The 25669-nt window shown below is 45.6% G+C and overlaps 1 protein-coding gene across 1 annotated transcript in view; it reads left to right on the top strand.

The window, feature by feature from the left end:
* Window positions 1-25669, top strand: part of TRIP4 (thyroid hormone receptor interactor 4) — a 461936-nt gene that overhangs the window by 246544 nt on the left and 189723 nt on the right. The window lies entirely within an intron of this gene.

Genomic DNA, 25669 nt, shown 5'->3' with positions numbered 1-25669 from the left:
GCAAGCACACACGTGTTCACAGAGTGTTCTGGTATTTGTCATATTTTTTCTCCTGTCTCTTAGATAGCTCTCTCACAGTCCTAGGCTCGTACACGGGACCTGTATTAAAAAAAGATTTTTTTTGCCACCAGCCCCATCTTTATTTGCGTCCTGATTGTCAGAACCATCATTGCTCATTTGACTACACCCTTGTGAGGAATCTGCCTTAGTGTGTTTACTATAGACGGTGGGGCATATTTGCCTTTGAATATTGTTGTGCTTTTTATTGGACTGCATTATGCCCGCCTTATCTTATGCTAACACCCCACAATATTTAGAGCGAAGAATAAAAAATGAATGTCAAAATTAAATCTAAAACCTAACAAAAAGATGCTGATAACCACACCATGTGTGAAGAAAAACATACACGGGGCAAAGGAAATTTAAATTAAAGCTGCAATGTTTGGAATATCCTCCCAGAAAATAAAGGCATTCTGCAGGAGCATGAAAGCTTTAGAAAAACCCAAACAACATCTGTTTAAAAGATAGCCTGTCAATGAATAACATCTCCTCACCATGGGGCTTTGGCTTCGGAAATGGCCATTGTTGTACACATGATGGTATACCTATTCTGGATTGCAAATTAATTTACATGGTACTGGAAGCATACTGTGGGTATTGAATATACATTGGCAGCAACTTGCATTGTGAAGTGCAAATTGCCCCATGTTCGCAAGGATCCAAGCACTCTGAGAGATTTAGATCAGATCAGCTTGAGGACAGAGTTTTTATTTTCTGTTAGCGCTTCTCTTCCTAGGTGCACTGTGGTTGTAGGAGTAATCGCAAAGCACTCACTGTAGTGACCATTATGCTTCTCGTCCAACAACTCTCTTTGCGATAACCACCTGCACTGACGTTTCTCTTAATTCAAAATTACATCCTCAAACTTCTCATGCCCTGAAGGCATCACCTAAGAAAAAATCTAATTATCTGATAGAGACTTCTAGCCACAGATTCCTTACCTTCGAATATTCCCCAGGCGTTGGACTTGATACGCCAATGTTTTTGCAGTCCATTGGCGCATCTGTTCGTAGTGGTGTTCGGCTCTTCATGGCGTTGTCTGCACCGGAAATAAATGCATGGTGCCTATAGAGGCACCACCCCAATGCTCTGAACTCAGTTCCTTCTTTTCCACACCATTGCCCTAGATCTGGTCCGAACTCCTTTCATTCAAATTTTGACTGAACTTGTTAAACCGTATTGTCGAATTCGACCAGTGAGCCTTTTCTCCTGCTGCTTTTTGGACTATGTCCTGAAGAAACCGACAGATTTCAAGCCACGTGATACCTATCACAAGCCATTGTCTGTGACAGACACCCTACTCGGTGTGCCTGTGGTGCCTAGAACAGGACCATGATTCCACAGTTTGTGCAGATTGCAGGACCATGGATCTAAGACCATTGCAGGCCTTGAAACTTCTGGTTGTTTGCCTCGTGACTCCACACTGCTTCAGGTTTGTTCTCGAGGGAGGTCCCGGGACCAGCTTCAAAGTCACTTGTGCCAGTCATAGTCATGATCTCAGAGTTCTTCTTGTAAGTACCACAAAAGAAATCCAAGAAGTCGAAGCACTCTTAGACTTCTCTGTGTTATCCTCATTCATCCAACAAAGCACGGAATGACTCCAAAAATCCAGGGCCACTCCCAGGTCGATCCTGTGGAGCCTGCACCTGACACTGGGTCTACTCTGTGTGTCCCGATGCTAGAGTGACCCTCGCCCAATGTCTAGAGTTTTATGAAGCCATGGGCCTCATTTTTGAGAGGTCAAACCCATCCTGAGCTCCTTCTGGCCCCATAGGTTCAGAAGAGACTCCAACTGGGTTTCCGCCGACGTGTCTGCCCTCTGTGCCAGTCAGTCAGGATCCATTGGGGGATGTGGATCAGCCCCAGCTGCAACTTTGCAACCTCCTCCGGGTACTGTTGTACGGCATCAAACCCATCATTATTTCCGACTCCGAGACGGGGCGGAACCAGTGTCTGTTTTGGCACCAACATGGCCCATACGACCTGAATTGTAGATGGCGCCCTCTTTCACGGAAGGGCATTTTGAGGAACATGAATGGAGTGGATCGGAGGATCCCTGTGGATATTCTGATCCCCCTAGGAGAGTACATGAACAACGACACCTGGTATGAGGACCTGGCTGATGTAGTTGTCTGCGCACCTTACCAGACATTAGCTTTCTCTCTCCTCCCACAGTGGCTACAAAGGAGGGAGCTTCCTTTGCGTTGGTGGTCCGGAGGGTGGCTGTGGTCCTGGACCTTCAGTTGTTCATGGCTGAAATCAAGATCCATGTTTTGACAGAGTTGCTTCAACCTTGGGTATCCCATTGAGAATTCCTTCTCCTTTTTAATGAAGCCCTCACTGATGTCCCCTACCACAGCACCGGATAGGGAATCCAAGAGGCTGGATATCTTTCAAAAAAAGGATTTTATTTACCACCATTCTAGCACTGTGGTCCGTGAACAGAGCATGATTATTAGCCCATTGATGTGGATACGGTTACGTAGGCGCTGCCTGTGGTCTTGGAGAAGGCCCAAGCCATATTCTCCTATTCTATTGCTGTCAGCAGAGATGGAGCCAAGTTTATAATCAAATGCAGGTTGAATACAACCAACTCGCTGGGCAGAGCCATTGCTTCCACAGTGGTGTTCTGACGTCACGCCTGGCTGAGGACAACTTACTTTTCGGCGAATGTCCAGGCACCCTTTAAATACGTGCCCTTCGATGGGACTCACTTTTTGGCAAGAAGGCAGATTCAGCACTTGAGCGCTTTAAAGACAGTTGGGCCACTGCTATTCGTTTGGGCTCACCATGGCCCTGCAACAGCCACATTCTGCCTGTCCGTGCCTGTAGAGGTTATCAGCCACGTCCTTTTCCCCCACCCACCATGACGAGCAGGCATCACAGTACTTTTAGGTTGACATCTTTTTATTGGTTTAGCAACAAACAAGATGCAGTGAGAAATGAAACTCAAATCCTGGGCTGACAGCCATCTTATTGCTTCACAGAGCATCAAAATAAAACTGAAATGAACCTTCCCGCCACCCTCCCTGCCCTCTCCTCCCCCCTCCCATCTCCTCCCCCATTTGAGCTGCTTGGACATAAAAGTGGAAGTAGGGCTCAGCCCATTATTGCTCAATGCGGTGGTATTTGGGTTGCTTCTTGGTACAGCGCGGGAAGGGGCATTAGTCGCAAGTGTCTAGGGCAGGATAGTTTGTGGAATTCAAAGCATAATAAAGTAATAAAGGGTCGCCACGCATCAGCGAAGTAAGCCCCATCCCATTGAAGAAAGAGATGTGCTCCATGCTAAGCACATACCATAGTCGGTGGGGCCATCCCTGTATGGTTGGTGTTCTGTCTGTGCCCCAGTGTGATAATATATTCTGTAAGGCCGCCCCTAAAGCTATGCCTAGTTGCTTGCCTTTACGAGACTTGAGGGGAAAGGTAAGCCTGTCAGACACTCCCAAAACCACATATTCAGGGAAGCGTAATAGCGTGGTATCAAAGTGACGGTTGATCTCGTCCAGTACTTGCATCCAATAAGTTGTGAGGTTGGGGCACTCCCACAACAGGTGTAGTAATGTGCCATCTGCATCTCAACCCCTCCAGCACGTGGGGGAACGGTCGGGATGACTTTTGTGGAGTCGGGAGGGTGTGCGATACCAGTACATCATAATCTTAGTTTCTGTCTCTATGCTAGAAATGTTGCACGCTGAGTGTCGGGCTCTATAATGAATATCTGCCCATTCTTTGGGGGTCAGGGTCCGTCCGAGCTCAGCCTCCCATCGCCTATGGCCCGCTGATTTGACCACCTGTTCTGGGGGACGTAAGATGTGATATAATTCTGTAATGAGTCGCTTTGTGGATTATTTCTAGAGCAACCAGTTCTCGTACTGAGTGAGGAGCCTCTCCGCTCCCGGACGAACCTGGGGCTGCATGACCCAGTGTCGTATTTGCAAGTAATGATAGCGCTCGGTTTCAGGCATGTTAAAGTCAGATTTAAAATCCTGGAAAGATCGAGGGTCCTCTATGTAAAAAAAATGCCCTATAGACCTGTGCCCCGCTTTGTCCCAGTAACTAAATGCCTCTCAGTCAAGGCCAGGTGTGAAGTTCGGGTTTTCAGTAATAGGAGTGAGGGGCGATGGAAATATTGTCAGACTGTTGTGTATGGCTGCGGCATCCCAAGCTTTCAATGTAGCTTGTGCCACACGTGAGCAATATAGCCTAGCGGGTCTGGAGGCTTTGCAGATGAAGGCAACCTTCCAGAGAGACTTTCCTGCTAACGTGCGCTCCTTAAAGAGCCAGTTCTTCCCGGATTCTTGTTTGGCCCTTTCTAGTAGGATTCGTAGCTGTGTCGATTTGTAATAGCGGTCAAGGTCAGGAATCCCCAGTGCCCCCCTCTTCATGGCGCCTAAAGCTCAGGTCCCTGTTTATTCGCGGTCTCTTATCTGCCCAGACGAAAGCAATAAATTCGGACTGAAGCTGTTTCAAAACACCCGGGGGTGGTTCTACCGGAAGGGTTTGAAAAAGGTATAAAACTGCCCCTGGTGATATGAAAGAGGTCGGAGATGAAGCCATTCACCCGAACAGTGGCTATGGGGCGGCTATAGCCGCTGAACACCCATTGGCGGAATCAGCGCCAAATCCCAAACTCTTCCAAGACAGTTTCTAGAAAAGGCCAATGGGACCCTATCGAACGCCTTTTCAGTGTCTATCGATAGGAAGGCTCTTCTTACTGATGGTGTGACTTATCCAAAAGATGCAGTAGCCTTCTGGTATTGTCACCGCACTGCCTAGTCGCAACAAATCCGGCATGGTCCGGTTCTATCAATCCCGGCATCATGGGTGCCAACCTGGACGCTAGGATCCCGGTGAAGATCTTCAAATCTATGTTCTACAGGAATATATGCCAGAAGGGGGTGCAGTATCTGTTGTCCTTCCCAGGTTTTGGCAGTACTGCTACCAACGCCTGGAGCATCGTGGGTGGCAGTTCCATGGTGCCATCAATAGTATTAAAAAGCAGAGTCAGTATTGGGGCTAGGATTGAACAAAAGGTTTTATAAAAAATGGCAGTGAATCCATCTTGGCCATGGGATTTAAGGAGTTTAAGTCGAGCTATGGCCGACATGAACTCTTCGATCCTAATGGGGCTATAAAGAGCAGCCGCCTGGTCAGATATGAACCTGCAGTGTGTTATGCCCTGAAAGTACCTAGAGGGTTTCAATCAGGCAAGGGCTGAGCAGTATATAGATTTGCGTAGAAATCCCGGAATGCATGAGCTATATCCTCCTCTCGTGTAAGCTCCACATCCCCTTCATTCAGGAGGAGCGGGACTGTTGCCGCCTGTCGCTGTGCATGCAATTTATGAGCCAACAAGCGGCTTCATTTGTCCCCCCCGGTATAAAATGTATGCTTCAAGCGAAGGGCAGCATATTCCACTCTATTGAGGTCCAGGCTGGCCACCTGAGCCCGCGCCGCTTTTAGTTTCCTCCAGATTTGGGGGGCCCCGTCCTCTTGGGAATCCCTTCTAATTCCAGTGCTTGCTTAGAGAGTTTTTCCCTCTTCTCCCTACGTACCCTATTGTCTGCAGCAGATGTAGGTATGAGGTCAGCCCAGGCTACTAATTTGAGGGTTTCCCAAAGGAAGACGTTTGAAGTGTCCTGAGTGTCTCTGGTGGCTAAGAAGTCTTCTAGTGTTTTGGGAAGACGTTCTATGACTTCAGGGTGGTGGAGGAGCATGTCTCTAAACCTCCAGGCGTATGATGGTCAAGAGGTGGGGGGAAACAATTTTGCAGTCAAGGCCGCATGGTCCGAAAGTGCTTGGGGTTTGATTTCTGAGCTCTGCGCGATCGGGAGGAGAGATCGAGTCGCTAGAAATTAATCTAAGCTTGCATATGTCTCCCCGGCATGAGAATAGAGAGTGTAGTCCAGGGTATGGGGATAAAAATGCCGCCACTAGTCTACCAACCCCAGGTCATGTAACCACTAGCGATTGGCATCAGAGAGATCCCCCGTTTGTCCCTGCCTATATGCTGAACGGTCAACCTGACTTTCGAACACGATGTTCAGGTCACCCCCTATAAACATGTGCCAGTCAGTTGTAGATGTCAAGTCTCCTATCGCCTTACGTAAAAAATGTCTCCTGGCCCTCTTTAGGAGCGTAGATAGTGGCCAGTGTTAGTGTGTGCCCCCCTATGGTCACAGAGAGCGCCAGGAGCCTCCCTATGATCTCTGACACCCTGGCTCCTACCTTCCCAGGGAACGTACGTGCGACAAGAATGGCGACTCCAGCCTTCTTAGTGGGAAGGGAAGAGAAGTATTGCTGTGGGAAGGCCTTAAATCGCATCCTATGTGCGTCGCTGGACAGCAAGTGAGTCTCTTGTAGTAAAGAGATATGGGCTCCGGAGTTTTCCAAATAAGACAGGATAGCTCAGCTTTTAATAGGGTTGTTAAGCCCTTTCACTTTCAACGTCAGGATTGTGACACTCATCTATGTAGGTGGGGTGGGCGTTACACGCTGCAGGTGCATTAGAGCCAGTCTAACCACTGCTAGTCGGGTCCTCCGGTATCCCAGACTAGAGTCGCACATCTGTGCACAGGTCAGGGGAGACGCAGTAGGGGGTAGGAGACCCCAATGATGAAAATAACAAAAAGCCCATGTAAACAAAAACATGAACATAATACAAAAGAACTAGAGTCAATGTCCAGGGCGTCCTGCTCTTAGGAAAGAGAGAGAAGGGTACCTGTGGCCCGTGGCTCCCCGCTCCCACCAGGTAGGGCCTATGAATATATTATCGATACCATTGGCATAGGGCAAGGGTGCAATTGCAAGGTATAGCATGCAATTGGTGCGAGTTCTGTCTCACTCTGGAGATGCCCCTGCGAGGGCTGACAGCACTGCTTGTCGTTCCTTGGCCATAGTGTCCGGATCAGAGCATGCCACCGGGATCGGAGGCTTGATGGTAGTCCATCCATGGCCGCTCCTGCATCTGCGGGGGTGAGAGTCCTTGCTAAGCTGGTCTGTTGCGGGTTCTTCAATGCCCAGGAGTTTGTAGGCCACAGGGAGCGAGCGGATTTGCCTCAGTTCCCCCTTGTAGGGAAAAATCAACCTGAACGGGTGTCCCCAAGAGTGTTGTATGCCAAATTCCCGGAGATGGAGTGTGATCGGCTGTGATCGGCCGGAAGGACTTGCGTTTAAGCAAAGTGGAGGCAGCCAGGTCCTGGAAAAGTGTGGGTTTCTGCCCCTGATATGTAAAGTCTGGGTGTCGCGGAGACTCGCGAAGGATCCTCTCTTTCAGCTGGTAGTAATGAACACAGGTCAGTATGTCCGCCGGGGGCTCAGAGGCTGCTTTCCGTGGGCCCACCTTATGAGTGCGATCCACTTTGACCGGGAATTCTGGGGATTCTCCGAGGATGTGGCGGAAGAGGCCTGCCACCAGCACCTCTATGTCGCCGTCACCCTCATCGTGCGCCATGCCTCGGATGCGGATGTTGTTCCGCCGGGACCTATTTTGTATATCCTTGGTGTGGGCCTGTAAGTCCAGGTTCTGTTCTTGCAGCCTGAGAGCTTCTTTTTGGAGGTTCTCAATTTCCTCGTCGCGACTTGTTTCATGCTCCTCCAGTGTATGGACTCTCTCTCCCAGGGAGTCCACATTGCGGTGTACATTTCGTAGGTCTGCCAGCAGTTCGTGTTTCATTGTGGACAGATCGTCTCGGAGAGAGGAAAAAAGCGAGTCCAGGAAGGATCGGCCGACCGGAGCCTCTGAGCTTTCACTCCCCTTTGTCTCGTCCGCGCGCCCTGCTCCCGGCTGACTCTCTGGCTGTTGAGTTGATTTGAGCAAGAGGTCTTTCACTGACCTGTCCATCCTGCCCTTGGGGGCAGCCATGACTCCTGCACATGCGGAATTCGCTGCTGAGGTGAGGGCTGGGTGTACAGGGATCAGCAGGTGTGGAAAGCCATGAGGATGAACTGAAGGGCGGAGTCACAACTGGAGAGCCTCTGTAGGACGCCCCTCCACACAGGTCCCCCACACTCACCTCAGACCCGGCACCGTGGGGTGTGATTGCTGTGGATATCAGAGGCCTGCCGTCGGGGTCCTACTGTCCCAGCACCGTTGCGGTGTCACCTTCTTCCTGGCAAGGCCGCCTGATGGTATGCTGGTCTGTCCCGGGGGCCACACTGCATATGAGGGGTGCGGGTGTAAGGTGCAGTGGCCCTGGGGGCCTCTTGAACAAGGCCGGTGGGTGGAGAGGCACCGCCAAGGCCTCTCACCGGAAGCGCCCACTTCTGCAAATGTCTCTATGCACGGGCCAGGCCACAAAATTGCTTTACCTGCTCAAGCCCCTTCACCAGCCTCTGTGTATGCCACCGTTCGCCGCCTAACCATGCCTCCTGGCAATACGCTGTTCTGTTTTAGGCGCTCTGCTTGGGTGAAGAATGCTTACGTCGGTAATGGCGATCCCAGGGGGCCTCCCAAGCTAGGCGGGCTCGCCTTCCATCTCACCGGGAGGGCTCTCTGCAGGTTTCATGTTGCGGTGGCCCCCCAAGCCATGCAAGGACTGCCGTGTGTAGCCGATGCTTGCTGTCTACCCCAGGGGTTGCGTGATCCCCTCTGGGTGCCCAGCAGCTCAGCGAGGGTCATTCCGCAGCAGCGTCCAACCTGGCGCCAAGACCTTGGTGCTGCCGTCTCAGCTACCCAGCAGTGCGGCGCTGCTCGCAATAAGATTACCGCCATGCCGGCTCTCACTCGCTGCCGATATTGCCGTGTAGGGCCCGGTGGGAGCGGAGAAGCCCAGAGTTGCATCCTACCGAGACGCCATCTTGGCCATGCCCCCTCATCACAGTCCTTTTGTGGGAGAGCCAGAGCATCACTTCACTGTGCTCTCCTTTGGCCTTACCAGCGCCCCTTGGGTGTTCAGCAAGGTGATGGCTGTGGTTGCAGTGCATGTGCAGAGGTCAGGGTTTCTGGCTGACGACTGGCTGTGGAAGGCAGATTCGCTCTAGGCAGTTGTTTAACACCTCCAGACTAAAGTAGACCTCCTGCATTCACTGGGGTTCACTATCTATGTGCTAGTCACACCTGACTCCTTTTCAGACGTTCCCTTTAATCAGAGCTATTCTGGATACAAAGCAGTTTCTGGCTTATCCTCTGGAAAAGTGAGTCCAGGAAATTCAGTCTGATTCATATGTTTCAATCACTAGCCTGGATTTGGATGAGACTGGCTTGAGGCTGCTGGGTTTCATGGCCTCCTGCACCCTGCTAGTAGCACATGCCTGTTGACATGTGTGAAATCTGCAATAGGATCTGAAGTCTTAGGGGACACAGCATCAGGGGGATCATCCCGATCTGGTTCAAATATCGGAGGGAACTGCAAAAGATCTGCAGTGGTGGCTCGGCTCACGAATGGCAATTGAGTCCCTTCGCCACCCAGAACTCACAGTAGTAACAGATGTGTCACCAATGGGTTGGGACGGCCATCTGAGAGAGGGAAGATCAGAGGATCTGGTCTCTGGTGGAATCTCTGCTCCACATCAGCATGTTGGAACTGAGAGTTATTCCCCTGGAATTGAAAGCCTTTGTTCCTTTCATCAAGGGAAGGCTGGTTCAGGTGTTTACGGACAACACCACCGCCATGTGGTATTTCAGCAAGCAGGGCATGGTGGGGTCGTGGACCCTGTATCAAGAGGCCCTGCTTCTCTGGATATGGCTGGAACACCAGGACATATTCATGTTGAGTCAAGATCTAGCGGCTCGCTGTATGCTCGCAAATCACGATAGGCGTCTCTATCCAGAGGTAGTGTAAGGTCTCTTCAGAGATTGGGGAGAACTTTGGTTAAATCTTTGTTACTTCTGAAAACTAACAATGTCAGCACTTCCGCGTGCCTTGGAATTTCCAATGCATCTCTTGCTCGGAAACATTTCTCATCTCAAGTGGAGCTCAGGATGCCTTTTTGCCTTTCTGCCGATACCACTCCTGTCCAGAGTTATCAGTAATGGCTGACCCAAGTCAGCGTTACTGGCTCCGCATTGGGCAAGGAGAGTCTGGATACCAAACTTCTGAGCATGAAAATCTGTCCTCAGATCAGGCTGCTCTTGCAAAAGGATCTCCTGTCGTAGCAGCAGAACAGGGTGCTGCACCAGAACCTGCTCACTCTCCATCTGCATGGGGGAGATTGAGCTGCAACAGTTGAGGGTATTTTACTTCCCTCCTCAAGCGTGCGATTTCATTCTTGCAGCTTGGCGTCCTTCCATGAAAACAAATAACACCTGCCGATGGGAAAAATGTGTTGCTTGGTGTAATGTCAAATCCATTGATCCTTTGTCTGCACCCATGTCAGAAGTCCTTTAAATTGCCATTTCTCTTGTCCAGCAAGACCGTGCACTGGGCACAGTTAACTGCAGTTGCAAGGTCAACCTTCCCTGTACAAGTCACCTGTAATGGCTTGTTTTCTGAAAGGTTTACAACACGTGTTTCACCCTACACCTTTCATCATATGCCCCAGTTGGACCTGAATTTAGTTCTCACCTTTTTAATGTGTTCATCATTTGAGCCCGTACACAGCTGCCCTCTGAGACTGCTTACCATCAAAGCAGTCTTTCTTGTGGCTATAACAACCAGGAGGGTTAGCAAATTGCAGGTGCTTTCTGTCCACCCTCCAAACAGAACCTTCTTACAGGATAATCTGGTCCTTAGAACCTATGTATCCTTCTGGCCAAAGGTGGGTACACCTTTTCAAGCTGGGCAGAGCATCACACTACCTACTTTCTTTTGCCCCACCTCATTCTACCAAGAAAGAGGGGAGACTCCGAAGCCTTGATCCAAAAAGAGTGTTGTCGTTCTACATCGATCATACAAAGAACAATCAACTATTTGTTGGTGTGAAGGAAGTAAAGACAGTGCATAAGAGAATCATCTCCAGATGTATTTTCCTGTAAATTAAAATCTGCTACAAAATAGCAAATGAGCAACCCCCTGAGAGGCAGGCAGGTACATTGGCATCAGTACACACGTTTGCCAGACACTACGGCCTAGACAGTTTGGTATGGCAGGATGGGCGATTTGCCTGTTTAGTCCTTAAGGACTTTTTAGTGTAGACAGTTATCAGACCCACATCCGGGGAGAAATTGCTTTGGTATCTATTCTAAGGTAAGGAATCTGTGGCTAAAAGTCTCAGACGAATAAGTTACTTACCTTCAGTAACGCCTTACCTGGTAGAGACTCTATCTAACTGTAGATTCCTTACTGACCCTTCCTCCTCTCCTTTCTGTGAACTATATTATGACATCACAGAGATCCCACAAGTAGGGTTTCGGACTATCCAGTAGTGGATACGCAGAAAATACCTAGGCTGATGCAGGAGCAACATAATACACTGGAAGCCCATAACTGTAGCAGAAATAAAGGTGGTTTAGCAGATCTAAATCTCCCCCCCCATATAATGGGACTGGTAAAATGGTACCAGACATATCCAGATGATCTAGCTGACAGATTGCTGCAGTTTTACCAAGAAGTGCCAGAGCAAGAAGAGTTGCCCCAGTCTATGAGGGAGGTGATCATTATAGAATTGGTAAAGTTAGTAAAGACCTGTAGGATTTCCATGCCTACAGACTGCCGACCATGATGAATACAGTTATTTAAAAACTTGGGAAAATTCTAGCAAAGAGATGCTACATAGGATAATTGAAGGTCTGGGGCACACTGATCGGGTAGGCATAGTACATTAAATATAAGTCTGTTAGCCAGGTGGGTGGGGGAAGCAGAGACTAGTGACGAGGACATGGTGCTTGTGTCACTCGACAAAGAAAAAGCAATTGACATGGTACGTTGGCAAGAGTTGTTTGTGATACTTAATGTGATGAGTTTTGGTCCACAATCCAATTACACGGTCTCCTTATTATACACAAAGACCCTGGCTAAGGTTAGGACCAGTACATTTTTTTTTTGATGAGTGGGATTTGGAACATGGCACCAAGAATGGATGCCCCTTATCAGCACTGCTTTAGTCATGGAGCCACTAGCCGGACAATTTAGACTAACGTTGAATGAATGGGCAATACAGACATGGTTCCAGAAACATGTGATATTGTTATATTCTGAGGACTTGTTGGTTTATTTGACCAACCCGAGGAAGTCTCTGGGATTACTGATGGGTTAGGTGGACCGATTTGGTGAACAAACGGGTTTATATCTTAATAAACAGAAGTAAGTCCTGTTCCTGTCAGGGTTGCTGCAGCAGATCCCACGAGGACAACTAATTAAATTTTTCATTCCGTGGACTACTGAGTTCTTTTGCTATCTTTGCATGATGATAGTGACGGACTTTAAAGACAGATGATTTGAGTTGGAGTCCAACAGATTATTTATCGATATATATAGAACTGTAGACTATTGGCTGCCACTGCCACTATATATAGCAAGCAGTATATCCTTTGTAAAAATGCTGGTGCTGCCAGGCTATTTATATAGTATGTATCACATTCCAAAAGTCTCCCTGTTCTACCCAGAAAACATAGTTTATTAAGAACTCCCTTACTTGTGAGGTTGAGTCTGCCCTGGTAGTACTATCTTACTAGTGTGGGGTCAGGAAGTTTATGATGAAGCATGCCACATTACATAGGTGAGGCTTCCTCATCCAGAAAATCTTGATCTAGGGTTCAAACCAAGGGTTAAACATCACAGAATAGACTTTATTTCTGGGGGGGGGGAGGGAGTTTGTGGCTCAGTACTCTTTGGGTTTAGATGTGTTAGTGTTTGGAGGACGTATGGTATGACTTTTTGAATCCTATCTCAGGTTGTGTTTGGATGCAGCGATCACAACCCATCACGAGTTATGTTTATGGGAAAGTAGCCCCCATTCAACACCAACAACTGCTTATACACAAGAGCTATACATTTCAGAATAGACTTAGTTTCTGTTTTTTTTTTGTTTGCTCTGTACTCTTTGGTTTAGTTGTGAACCCTGCACCCTTTGTCCCTACTGTGCTTCGCATCAGCTGACTGCAGAAGGTTCAGCCTTTTATTTCTAGTTAAAGGGTCCATGAGATAGTGCTATTCATTGTCAATTAGGGAGAATAGAGTGGAAGGTAAGAGGGTGGATTGTTGTTTTTGAATACTACAAGGCTTATAGCTTTATGGTAAAGGCTGTCCAGCTGCACTGTGACACCACACAATGGCTTACCTCGCATACATAATAAATTACACGATTGACATTACCCCAAAGGCTACTGTCCTTGAATGTAAGGCTATACCTTTTACGCAGAAGTGCATGACATGCACTCTCGCATAGACTATTGTTTGGCATCAAGAGATGTCTATGGATGGATACAGAAATGTCTGCCTCTTCCACATATCCTGTCGGAACACCCTACTAATGCTTTACTGTCACAGTCATATTCATATTGAATTTGTATGTGCTGTTCCTGGTCGGAGGCCCTACTTAACTCTGTCTTTAAGGTTGAGAGTAGAAATGAAATCACTCAATATTTTTACATTACTGTGGGGTCAGTGTCCACTGGTGCTTACCTTTGGAAGGTGTACAGGGTACATATCTGCAGCATATGCATTGCAAAGCAATCATGGGTTCTCAAATCTATTCAGAATAGCTTGAACAACGTAGAGTAAGAATTGCTTAGGCTCTAGATACTCATGCTGCCACATGGGACTAATAGTTCCTTGTGAATATTCATACTAAATTGTGAGAATTAAGGGATATGGCAGACCAAGAGGTCAAATATCTTAGTAAATATTCTGTGACCAGAACATATAGAAGTAGAATGCCTAAGAAGGGTTCTATCTAGAATGGTAGGGTTGTAGTGGGCAAGGAAATTTGTAGAAGTCAGTGCTATGTTGCTGCACTGGCTACCTCCTTAAATTTTCATTATTTATCTTATGTATTTGTTGTCATGGGTTCTTGGTTGGAGTGTAGAGAGTAGTTTAACTGGAGAACATCAGTTAGATGCAAGCTGATGTTGACTCCAGATGTTCCTCCTGTGCAGTCTCTTCTTATTAAATAAACCTACAATTATAGTGACAGTTGTGTGGTGTAATTACTACAGTTATTGTGGCAGTGATTGGTGGAAGAGACTGCAGCACACACAAAGCAGACAACATCGATCACTATGCTTATCAGCAAAAGTGTTAGTGGTGCTGCCAGTCACAACCGAGCTGAGGTGCAGAGTCTGTCTAAGAAGGTCTGCGGTTTGCCCAGCGCAGACAACAAGGAGGAGGGATCCCAAGTGTCTCGGCAAAATAATTGCCTGTGACTAACCACCACGGTCATTGCACATGTGCAAAGTTCAGCAGATTAATGATTGCAGAGGGACCTGACAAGCGTCATTCCGTGCTTGGAGTTTGTCATACATGGAGAAGCAGTGCCTCCGTGCATGGTAGCGGCGCTATTTTGAGCAGTGTCTTCGCATATTGGTGCTCACATTACGCGTACGTACTGCCATTTTGAACACAAAGGTGACCAATGGTGAGCAGTCTAGTGGTTTCTGTGGACGTCGCTGTGCCGCCAATTTGTGACACCTTTTTCAAAAATGTCAGTGTTTCCGCTGCATGCCTGACACTCAGTTAACGCCATTTTTGATCCAAGTGAAATGAGCAGTGTAGAGGACTACAAGGATGCTCTATCTTTATTAGGTATGCGAACACTATTTAAGCACACAGCTGACAGTACGGTTATTGTTGGTACAACGCAGTGAATTGCACACCCAGGGATTTATGCGTCTGTTTAAAAGCGCACTTCACGGTGATCTGTACATCATTTAAAGAAAGAACGTGCAGTGTCCACACTTTGCAGGCACGTGTAGGTGTACACACAGATATTTCGGTGATGGGCACACCTGTTCAATTATTTCTCACAGTGATCTGCACACCTTTGAAATAAATGCAGTGTCCACACTTTGAAGAGGCGTGTATGGCACAGTGACATGCACACGGATATTTTGGTGATGTGCACACCAGTTCAATTATTTCTAAAGCTTAACGTAGCAAGGGCCCGATAGGCTTATTGGTCTGTTTTTCTCTACACTTATTTTTCTCTATAGATTCAGGCACATAACGGTGAAATGCACACCTTGGAAAGAAATGTGTAGCTGATTTCATGAATTTGTGTATCACACAACTGTATATTGGGTTTGGAGTTCTGGGTGATGAGCACTTTCTTAGAATTCTGTCACTTAAGTGTATTGCATGAAAGAACACTTGTCATATTGCAGGATGCAATCTGTCTCACACCTCCACCTTTCCTTGAGGTCTCTGGGAGTCCTCCCATTACGTGGAAGAACTGGTATGATGCATTTATCACGTATTTATAGACAATAGGTGCTTTGCGTTATAGACCTGAGAGGAAAAAGTTCTTGTTGTTCCAATCGCAGCCTACTTTGGTAGCTAATAATGAAGAAGAGGAACCTGCCAAGTATGTGGAAGCAGTAAAGAAATTAGAACTATATTTTGACATTCAACCTAGTCCCGTCATTAGGCACAAGTTCTTAAAGAAAGAACAAAGATCTGGGGAAGATATTGATGCTTTTTTTCAGTCCTTCGAAAGTTAAGCGCAGATTGCCAATTTGAGGGTTTTACTGATCAGCTCATCAGAGATCAATATATTTGTAAATGCTCCGACAAAACTATTCAACAGAAGCTTTTCTCTATGGGTAACCCATTGTTTGAAGAGACTATTCACACAGCCAAAAGTATAGAGTTGTCCAAAGCATCTGTTAAAGAACTCAAAGACCAGTCTAACGAAACTGTAGATGCAGTTAAGGTCAAAGTGGTCAAATCCAACACAGTGACACAAGGGGACAATAGACCGTTTTCAAGCAGACCAGCATATGTTTTGTGTGTGTCAATGCTACTCATGCTAGTGCAAAGAAAGTGTGTCCTGCAAAGAGTGTTGTATGCAGTGTATGTGATAAAGTTGGTCACTTTGCCAAAGTGTGTCAAAGTGGCAGAAGCAGTGGAAGAAATTTTCAGTCCATATGTGTCTGAGTTTGATTATGATGAATTTTAGATGGTACAAAAGATATAAAATCAGCTTAGAGAGATGGTGATGGTTGTTTCTGATTACGTAGCCATGGTGGATGCTTCTGCATGTGTAGATCCCTATGCTGAAATTGGAGTAGGAGACACAGATTAACCTACTGGTAGATTCAGGTGCTAGGATAACTATGATTACTCAAGAATTATTTGAAGCTACTTGGGGAAATAGACAACTGGTGTCTTATGAGGGCTGCAAAATTTAATTTGCTGGATATTTTGAGGATGTTTTAGAGTTAAGAGGAAGGACAATTCTTGGAAAAATGTACATTGCAATTAAGGGGTTATCAATGTTGGGGTGGTTTCACCAAGATTTATTCCAGATGGTCCTTAAACCAGGCACCATGGAACATGGTTTAGTTGTTAAATCTACAGAGTTCGTGGAAGGAATCTTGAATCGCTACTCTTCTGTTTTTAATGGCCAAGTAGGTATGATCAAGGGGTTCATTCCCAAAATCAAGGTTAAGGATGGAGCTATTCCCTTGAAACACAGGTTGAGAAGTGTACCTTTTAGTATTATGGGGAGACTGGAATAAGAATTGAACGAGTTCTGTGAAAAAGATATAATCAGACCTATTGAGTTCACCATTGGCTGTAGCAAGGAAGATGAGTGGTGATTTGCGTGTCTGTGTGGCCTAATTAAGCATATATGGGTTGATTTCCCTAACCCCCCCCCCACTGCCTAAAATTTCAGAGCTATTAGCCATTATCAATGGGCCCAAGTGGTTTTCAAAATTGGTTCTAGCCTCAGCCTACCACTGTTTTCTTTTAGATTCCTCTTCCAGACACACCTTACTGCGTTTGTGTCACCTATTTGTATTGTAGGATGCCTTTTGGGCTAGCATCTGCTGCTGCAGTCTTTCAAAGTTGCCAGGACGTTTTTGTGTGGATCAAATCCCAACAGTCAAGATCAACAATTTTAAAACCTTTGCCGCTAAAGAAAAAGACACTGCAACGGTTGATGCCACAAGTTTTGGTCTTGGGGCTGTTCTCACCCAAACCAAGGATGGTGTTGAGAACACGCTAGGTTACGCCTCAAGGGTGTTAAAGAGGAGCAGAAATGAATTTCTCATTAATAGAGAAAGAACTTTTGACCTGTTGGTGGGCAATCAGGAAATTTAGTCTGTATATTTGGGGAAATCATTTTGTGTTGAGCACAGACCACAGTCCTCTAGTCCTCCATAGTCTGGGGACAAGTACAAGGCTCATATTCCACGTATTGGGAGATTGTCCACCAAAGTGCTGCAATATGATTTTGGTATGGTAGGGCAGACTATATGTCCAGGTTTCCAATCAAGGAAAGTGACCTTGTTATTGTTGAGGAGGAAAAACAAGAAAGTTGCTTTATTGCAGCGATTGATGTTGAAAATGTGTGCCATGAGTGAAGTGGAGTGGAGAAGAGAGTTGTGTATGAATGATTCATTGATGCAAGTGATGAGGTTTGTGAATGATGGATGGCCCAAGGAGAAAATGTGATGTATCAGTTCTAAATAGTTGTTAAGGTTTCCCTGGAACTTTCATTGGACACTGAATACTCATGTGTGGTGACTGGTTTGTACCTCCTGAGAGGTTAAGGAAATGAATAATGTGTAGTGCAGATGATGGTCATTTGGGCAGGACTTTCTAATGGCTTACTATGGATAAAATTATAGATGAATATGTGGGTAATTGTGTAGTGTGTAGCAACGCTGAGAAGGCGTTGAAAATGAGGATCCCTCTTATGAAACCAATTGATCTTCCAAACAGGCCCTTGGAAAGAGTTTGCATTGACCTGGTGGACCCGTTTAATTTGTTACCATCTGAATCCAGATTTGCTGTGGTTCTTGTTGAGTATTATTCAGAGAGGCCTGAAATTAAGATCATGTATGAACCTACGTTCAAAAATGTCATTGACGTTTTGAAGGATTTCCTTTTAAGAGAAGACTTTCTATCCTTCATTGTATCTAGCAATGGAGTGTCGTTTGTCAGCGAAAAACTTCAAATTTTTCTCCAACAAGGGGAAATTAAGCACCTTAAAAGCTGGTTATATCACCTACAGGAAAAATTCACACAGTGTCCCTATTAGGTAACTTGTCAAAGTAACATGAGGATGTGCATAAAAAACTGTTATTCTCCAAAATATCAGGATCTAATAAGAACACTGTCTATTATGTTTGCACTTAGAAAGGCTATTAACGAGGCGTATTATTTAAAACATAGTTATTTATTCCAAAACATAATTTTTTTTGCACAGTTTTGATGCTTATGTTATTAGGAGATATTAGGAACCGTTCGACATGGCACCACCAACGTTCTAGTTTGGGTACTTATTTAATGGGTCTCCCGAATGTTGTCTTAACTTCGCCCAAAGACCCTCTCATCAATTAACCAGAGAAGTCTGTGATGTTAGGGATGCATCCTCCTCAGCTAAATAGGGAATCCCTATTTTTGACTATAGCTTGTTTAAGCTTGAACTTTTCAAAGGATCACCCCACTATAATTTCCTTCTCTGAATTACATAATGTAAAATGTCTAACGCAGTACCAGTGAACATGCCACTGAACTGCAGACATGTAGTAGTTACACAAAGGTTGCAATAACATGGGCTCACCCTTATGGGTTGGGTTGTTACCACCAGCGGGCCATGCAGGTTGGCGGGCAGGCGGGAGGTGGGGCGATGCCGACAGATGACGGAATAGGAATTATTTATTTATTTTTCCCTATTCCGTTGCCTGGCAACTTCCCGCCCGACCGCGCTTACCTACACAGACCGCCGTTGGTTGTTACCTTCATGGAAGAGGCACACAGAGCATACAGAAAAGAGGTTTTCTATTCATGGGTAACATTTCTAGCAGCAAATGCGCAATCAAGATATTTTCACAATTATAGCAGCATTTCCAAACAACTATACAGCTTATGAAGAACTAGAAATTACATTAACATTCCAGGAACACACAAATTGGTTCCAAGGTGCCGTACCCCATACAAGAGAAAACGGTAAACTGGGTGCCCTCAGCAATAAAGGGGCAACATGGCCAGTCTTAGGCTGTTAAACACCTTTCCTGGACATCGCAAACCTTACAGCACCAGAGCTGCGTGAACTATACACAGGTCTAGTTCGGTTATACAGACGTATGACACAGTGCATTATGAGAACAATGACGATAAACCCAGCGAGGAATGCTGAAGCTCCACGACCACATTTAGCAATGCCAGCAATTAGCCCAATGATCATTGACTCCATAATGGGCAGAGTTCTCACCAGACAGGCGAAAATTAATTCTAGAATGCTCAAAAAAAAAAACAGCTTGAAGAAATATTTCCCTATACAGGATCTCAAGATAAACATAGAATTCTCACACTGTGCCTACCTTTAGGAATTGTACCCCCGGTAGAGGACTGTGCCACCACTTGGGGCACCGTATTTGCTGCGGTGTATACCGCACCACATGGTACACCATCCATTGCTGTTATACCTGAGGTGCTAAAACAGATCCAAAATTGATTCAGGGCATCCCGGCCCTGGACTTGGGGATGAAACTTATTGGCAATTATGCCACAGTCTCCTCAATTATTTTAAGTAATATTAAGTGGGAACCAGCAGTTGTAGCGGTACGCCAACGTCTCTCAAATACCATTAGCGAATCAGGAGCGAGAGGTACCGAAAATTATTGCTAAAACCTATACTTCTATGGGTTGAGATTATTTGGTGTCCTGGCTTAATTAATCAAAACTAAAGAGTAATTCTGAGAAGGATAACACAAAAAGCCACCAGAGTCTTCTAAAGAATGGGATAGTAAGAAAAATAAAGAAAATAAACACAGGTTGGATCTTCTCCACAGGAGTCCTCTGAAAAGGGCTATAATCTGTGCAACCATGAAACAGCCTGATAGGTATACTGATAGACGGCCTTCTCATTCCTCTCAGGAGTCATCCGAAAAACTCAGAGAGGAGGACGATCAGACGACAAGTCTGAGGAGTACGTGTAACAGAAGAAGCACTCACAGCACTCGTCTGACTTTATAATAAAAAAAGAAAGTAAAGCTTCCACAACATAAGCCTCAATATAAAAGAGACATCGCGCGGTGGATGAACAATAATAAACTCAAACAACGTGGGAAAAACAGAAGTGATGTTTTTCGGGAAGGAGTCACTCCCAGCGCCGGATCTTTGGTGGCCATTGGAGATGGGCCTAACCCCTGCCCCGGCAGCTATTATAAAAGATTTAGGCGTGAAATGGGAGGTTGATCTAACATTCTCGACTCAAATATGGCAGGTGGCGGCTACCTGCTTTAGTTAACTGAAAAACTTGCGGAAATTTCTCCATTTGTTGCCAGAGGAGTGCCGTAAAATCATAGTCCATGCCATGGTGACATCTAGGCTGGACTATGCTTTTGACCTCTATTTGGGCCTGCCAAAGTATTTGATCAGAAGACTATAGATGGTCCAAAACGCAGCTGCGAGACTGATTAGGTGAGTACAATTCCGCCAGCATGTCTCTCCGCACTTACAAGAGCACCACTGGTTACCGGTGGCGAATAGAATAGAGTTTAAGGCTCTGACTCTGGCTTTTCAAACCATGCATGGTACCTGCCCCAGCTACCTGAAACGGAGGTTAAGCTGTTACAAGCAGACTCGCTCACTAAGGTCCAACTCACAGAAGCTTCTCTGTATCCCCCGCTTTAGGAAGGCTCGTTTGGGTGCCAGATCCTTTAAGGTTGTGGCCGCCAAATTGTGGAACTCTCTGCCAAGCAACTTCCGCAACATTGATTCAGAGCCTCTTTTCAGGAAAACGATTAAGACTTGGCTCTTCAGGTCAGAGTAGGGGTGGGCCTCTGCTTTTGGCTTTCCTTCTGCGTTCTGCTAACCACTACAGCGCCGGGACACCTCTGTTGGAGGTAGCTGTTGCGCTTTACAAGTGTCTGTATTATTATCAGACCCTCCAGGATTTCGCGATTTCGCGGCTTGCCGCGAAATCGGCACTTTTGTAAAAATGCCGCGATTTTTACAAAAGTGCCCGCGAAATCGGCACTTTTGTAGAAATGCCGCAATTTTTACAAAAGTGCCTGCGAAATCGGCCTTGCACTATGTTTTGTAACTTGTAACTTGTGCGTCTGTCTGTTATGATGACTTGAACTCAGGCTAAACACCCAGACAGTGGCAGGTGTTATTTCGCAATCCTCTCTTTTTTAATGTAATTTATTTAGGTATTGATGTACGTTCATTTAACAAACTGTCACTCAAACTACATTAAAAAATGTGACAAATTGGGAAAGTATTTATCTCTTTTCTGTAAAGTCCCTTCCAACTGCATGCAAATTCCCTTAAATGTACCTGACCCACGCTTAATTCCATAAGCTGCCCAACCATACACCTATTATTAAATAATACATACTCCTGTTTGAGGGCTCGAGGAACCAAAAAAATAATATCATAAATCGAACATCTCTTAGTGTCCTTCCTCATGGCTACTTGTTTTTCAGTTCCGACTCAAGTATTTCATTAGGGAACTTTTACAGGACCCGCCACGTAATCAATTGTCACCATGGATCCCCTTATAACTGTGACCGCTCTCTCAAGTAACCCTCTCAAATAGTCCTCACAAGAAACCAGTGTTCACCCGGGAACCGCAGTTTTCCAGAAGAGCCTGATAAAGGTAAGTGCTGGAAAAGCACCCATACTTTTGAGGGTACGAATACCAATTCACAGTGATTTGCTGCTCCCGGGATACTCTTTCTTAGATTCAATTCTGGGCACTGGAATTTTCCCTCTAGCTTGTATAACCCTTGTTCATTTGCAAAAAGGGGTCTTGCCATAATGTGCCCATAAACCCAGGTTTCATATGGAGCATGCTCATACAGGTCTCATGGGAGTATTTGTGTCTTTACTGTATGTACAATATGTTTTAATATTAGATATGAAATCCCCAGAGCTCTAAACTAATGGCGCTTTATGCGTAATATACAACTTCTTCTTCCAGTTAGCAAAACGCCAAGGTAAAGAAATTTGCTGAGTCCCCATAACTGTTGGCGGTTTAGGTACCATTTAAACTTAACGGTGATATCAGCAAATTTTCAATCAATCTTTTTAAGATTACTGTTAAGACATTGATTGAAAAACAACTAGTCTAGGCAGTAATACGTTTTTGGAAAACCCTGGGATTCTGTGACACATGAACCAGGTTGTGTGCTCAAAGCAGACATTCCTAAGGGACACCCAGAAATGTTGGGGGCAAGACCTAAGTAGGCAGGAGATAGTGAGGAATGTAGTGTTTCGCCCATCCAGTGTAGAAAAATCCACAGGGACAAAAACAGATGAATTGAGCGAATGGTTAAAGGGCTTGCAGGGAAAAGAAAGAGAATCACAAACAATTGATGTGGCAAAATGAAATACACACACACACACACACAACACACAAAGGCACATACGGAGACAGCGCGCATACATTAAGACAGAGTGCACACAATGAGACAGAAACACACACAGATCCAGAGACACACACAGACCAAGAAACACATCCAAAGACCCACACACAAGTCGTACATACAGAGATGCAGAGACAGAAATGAACACACAGAGACACACACAGAAACAGATGCCCAGTTAGAGACATACAGACAGAGACGTACAGACACCGAGGTACAGACAGAGACGCACAGACAGAGGTGCACAAACAGAAACGCACTGACAAATGCAGAGTGGAGCTGCAGGGGCTCTTAGAAGGGGTGAAACAACAGCGAGTTGAATACTCTGCTAAAAGAGTTTCCATTGATTTAAGGCTGAAAATTAATGATTATGAGTAAAATAAAGTGCCGCAAAAATGCCGCTAAATTTCCATATTTGTGCCGCTAAATTTCCATATTTGTGCCGCTAAATTTGCGAATCCATGCCGCTATATCCTGGGGGGTCTGTATTATTATTATTATTAAAAAGAAGAACGTGTCTGGTATTTCACTTAAATATACCATACATTTTGAGGACTCTGCTTCTGTACGATTAGTGGGCTCTGACTCTGCTAGATAGCGCCTCAGAAGTCATAATAGTTCGCCAGAACCTTCAAGAATGTCTGGCAGTGACTACAAGTAGAGAGTTTATCCAGGTGGAAACACCTGACCAGAGACTTAGTGCTCCAAGTAGGTTGTATGAATTACAACTCCAGATGGAGGGTGATATAGCTTGTAATATTAATGTTCTCCTCTGGGAGAACTTAACATTTGGTTGACATTCTCTCGCCTGAAAGAGAGTGGCCACCTGAGTTTGTTCGACAAGTCCCATGAGGGGAAAATATGATATTGCAATCTTTCTCCGACCTCGCTTCAGAATCAATTAAACATACATATGCCAAGGAGTGGGCCCTTGCTCAAGCCCCGGCGTTATACCGCAATCATATGGGCTAGGATGAAGAATCTCCTTACCATATTATTCCCATAAGATCAAGCCCACAAGTGCAACCACAATACTCCATCAGTCATTCGGCTAAACAACAGGTTAGAGAAATCCTAACACAACTTGAATATCAAAGTGTAATTGAGTCTTACACCTCATCAATGAACAATCCTTTTTTTCCAGTAGTAAAACCAGATTATTCATATTGCTTGGTCTTAGACTATAGATAGTCATAGTTGCACATTTGAAGCAGAAATGCGCATGGCACGTCACTAATGAGCAACATAGTGTGCAAAAAATGCAAAACATTAGACATTTCAAACAGCTTTTTCTGCCAAAACATCGAGCCAAAATGCGGGTATTTGACCGCAATTACTGCCCTTGGGTCACAAAAACAATTTTGTAGATTGCCACAAGGATATAAGAACAGCCCAGGGTAACAGGACTGTTACAGTGCTTTGATAATGAAGCTTTGTCCTATGTCGATGACATATACCTGATAGATGATGACTTAGAAACACACTTGCCCGAGTAGATTGTATAATTCTAGGATTTGCTCACATTGGCTACAAATTCAATTTAAAAAAATCAAAATTTGCCAATCTCAGTGTCCTGTTCTTAGGATACGTGTTATCAAATGAAGGCAAAATCTTAGCAACATGCTTCCTAGAGAAGTGTGCACTCTTACTAACGCCAAACACATTATAGAGGCTCCAATCATTATTGGGTTTTCTAAATTTTGGCAGAAAATACATACCAGATTATGCACAATGGGTAAATACGTTTTATGACCTTATTAGTCCAGCCTTTTCAAGCACACATTAGACACCAGTACATACACAGATGTTGCATGCAGTACAGACTGACATGCTAACTTCAAAACACTTACACACGTGTAAATTCAACAAATTTGGTAATCCGCATAATTGCATGCACCACTGGATATACATCTTTCACATTCAACGATGGTAACACTGTATCAATGGCATATAAATCGCATTATATTCCACTGCGGAAATGCATTTTACACCAACAGAAAAAAATCCTGAAAGCGGTACAGACCACTCTAGTGATAGAAAGATCATTGGCTCCAGGGAAACGAATAATTGTCGTGACTCCTATTCCAGCCATGGAGGATGTCACAAAGGTCAGCATCCAGAACGCAAAAGCCTTACATCCTATATGGATACAATGGGCCAACTCACTAACAGCAACAGATGTAGAGTACATATTGACTCTTCGCTATAAAAGCAAGCTTACCTACAATATGAACAAGAATACCCTCTGCCCAATGAAATAATGCCTCTAGATCAGTACGACTTAATAGTTTATACTGATGGTTCTGCCCAGCCTGCCGTTGGAACGAAACATCTATGTTCGAGGCATGTGGGCTGCTGAATTCATATCTGTGCATAGATCGCCGCCTAGTGTTGGGTCCGGATGTTTGCACGTTGTTGACCTGGAAGAGTCTTCGAAGTATCCTGAGATAGGTGACTCCTCCCCTGGACCACAGTGCGCATGGGCATCCTCTCCATCCTCAGATTGTTTTTTTCCGCCATTGGGTTCGGATGTGCTTATCTTAGCTCAAGTTAGGAAAAATTAGTTTAAGGCCAAAAGGCCTTTAGTTTTCGTCGGTACTGTTCCCGCTCGGTTTCGACAGCTTAGTTTAGCAAACTTCTTCAAGTTTTTCGGATCCGTTTAATCCGATCATCGACCTTACATCGACGATGGAATCGAGGACCCCATTCAAACGGTGTCCTGTTTGCCACGCCAAATATCCACATATCGACGTCCACCCGGTGTGCAACAAATGCCTCTCGCCGGATCACGACGAATCGAAATGTATGGCCTGTGCCCGATTCCGATCCAAGAAAACTCTCCGGAATCGACGGGCAGCGAGATTAGAAGCGCAGCAATCGGCACCGACCCCGGCAAACATCTTCAGCACCGAGGACGAAGATGTTGAAAGCGTGGAAGACACGAACTACAGCCCCGCTTCCGAACACGATTCCCGATCGAAAGACGCCGATGAAGCGCTTTTTCACAGGGAAGAAGCCGACAATGAGGTAGGAGACTACGATGAGGCCTTTGGGGCCGAAGAAGATAGCTCTGGTGAAGAGCAGGGCCTAGCCGTCGAAACGGAGGCTATCAAAGTGCGTCATTCTACGGCTCCGGTCGAGGGATCGCCTCCGGGCCTTACCCAAGATCAATCCCGCAGTTCTTCG

Source organism: Triturus cristatus, chromosome 3_1 (genome assembly GCF_964204655.1).
Source record: "Triturus cristatus chromosome 3_1, aTriCri1.1, whole genome shotgun sequence".
In the NCBI taxonomy this organism is placed as follows: Eukaryota; Metazoa; Chordata; class Amphibia; order Caudata; family Salamandridae; genus Triturus; species Triturus cristatus.
The sequence above is the reverse complement of the archived record's forward strand: the minus strand, read 5'-3'. Positions and strand labels throughout refer to the sequence as shown.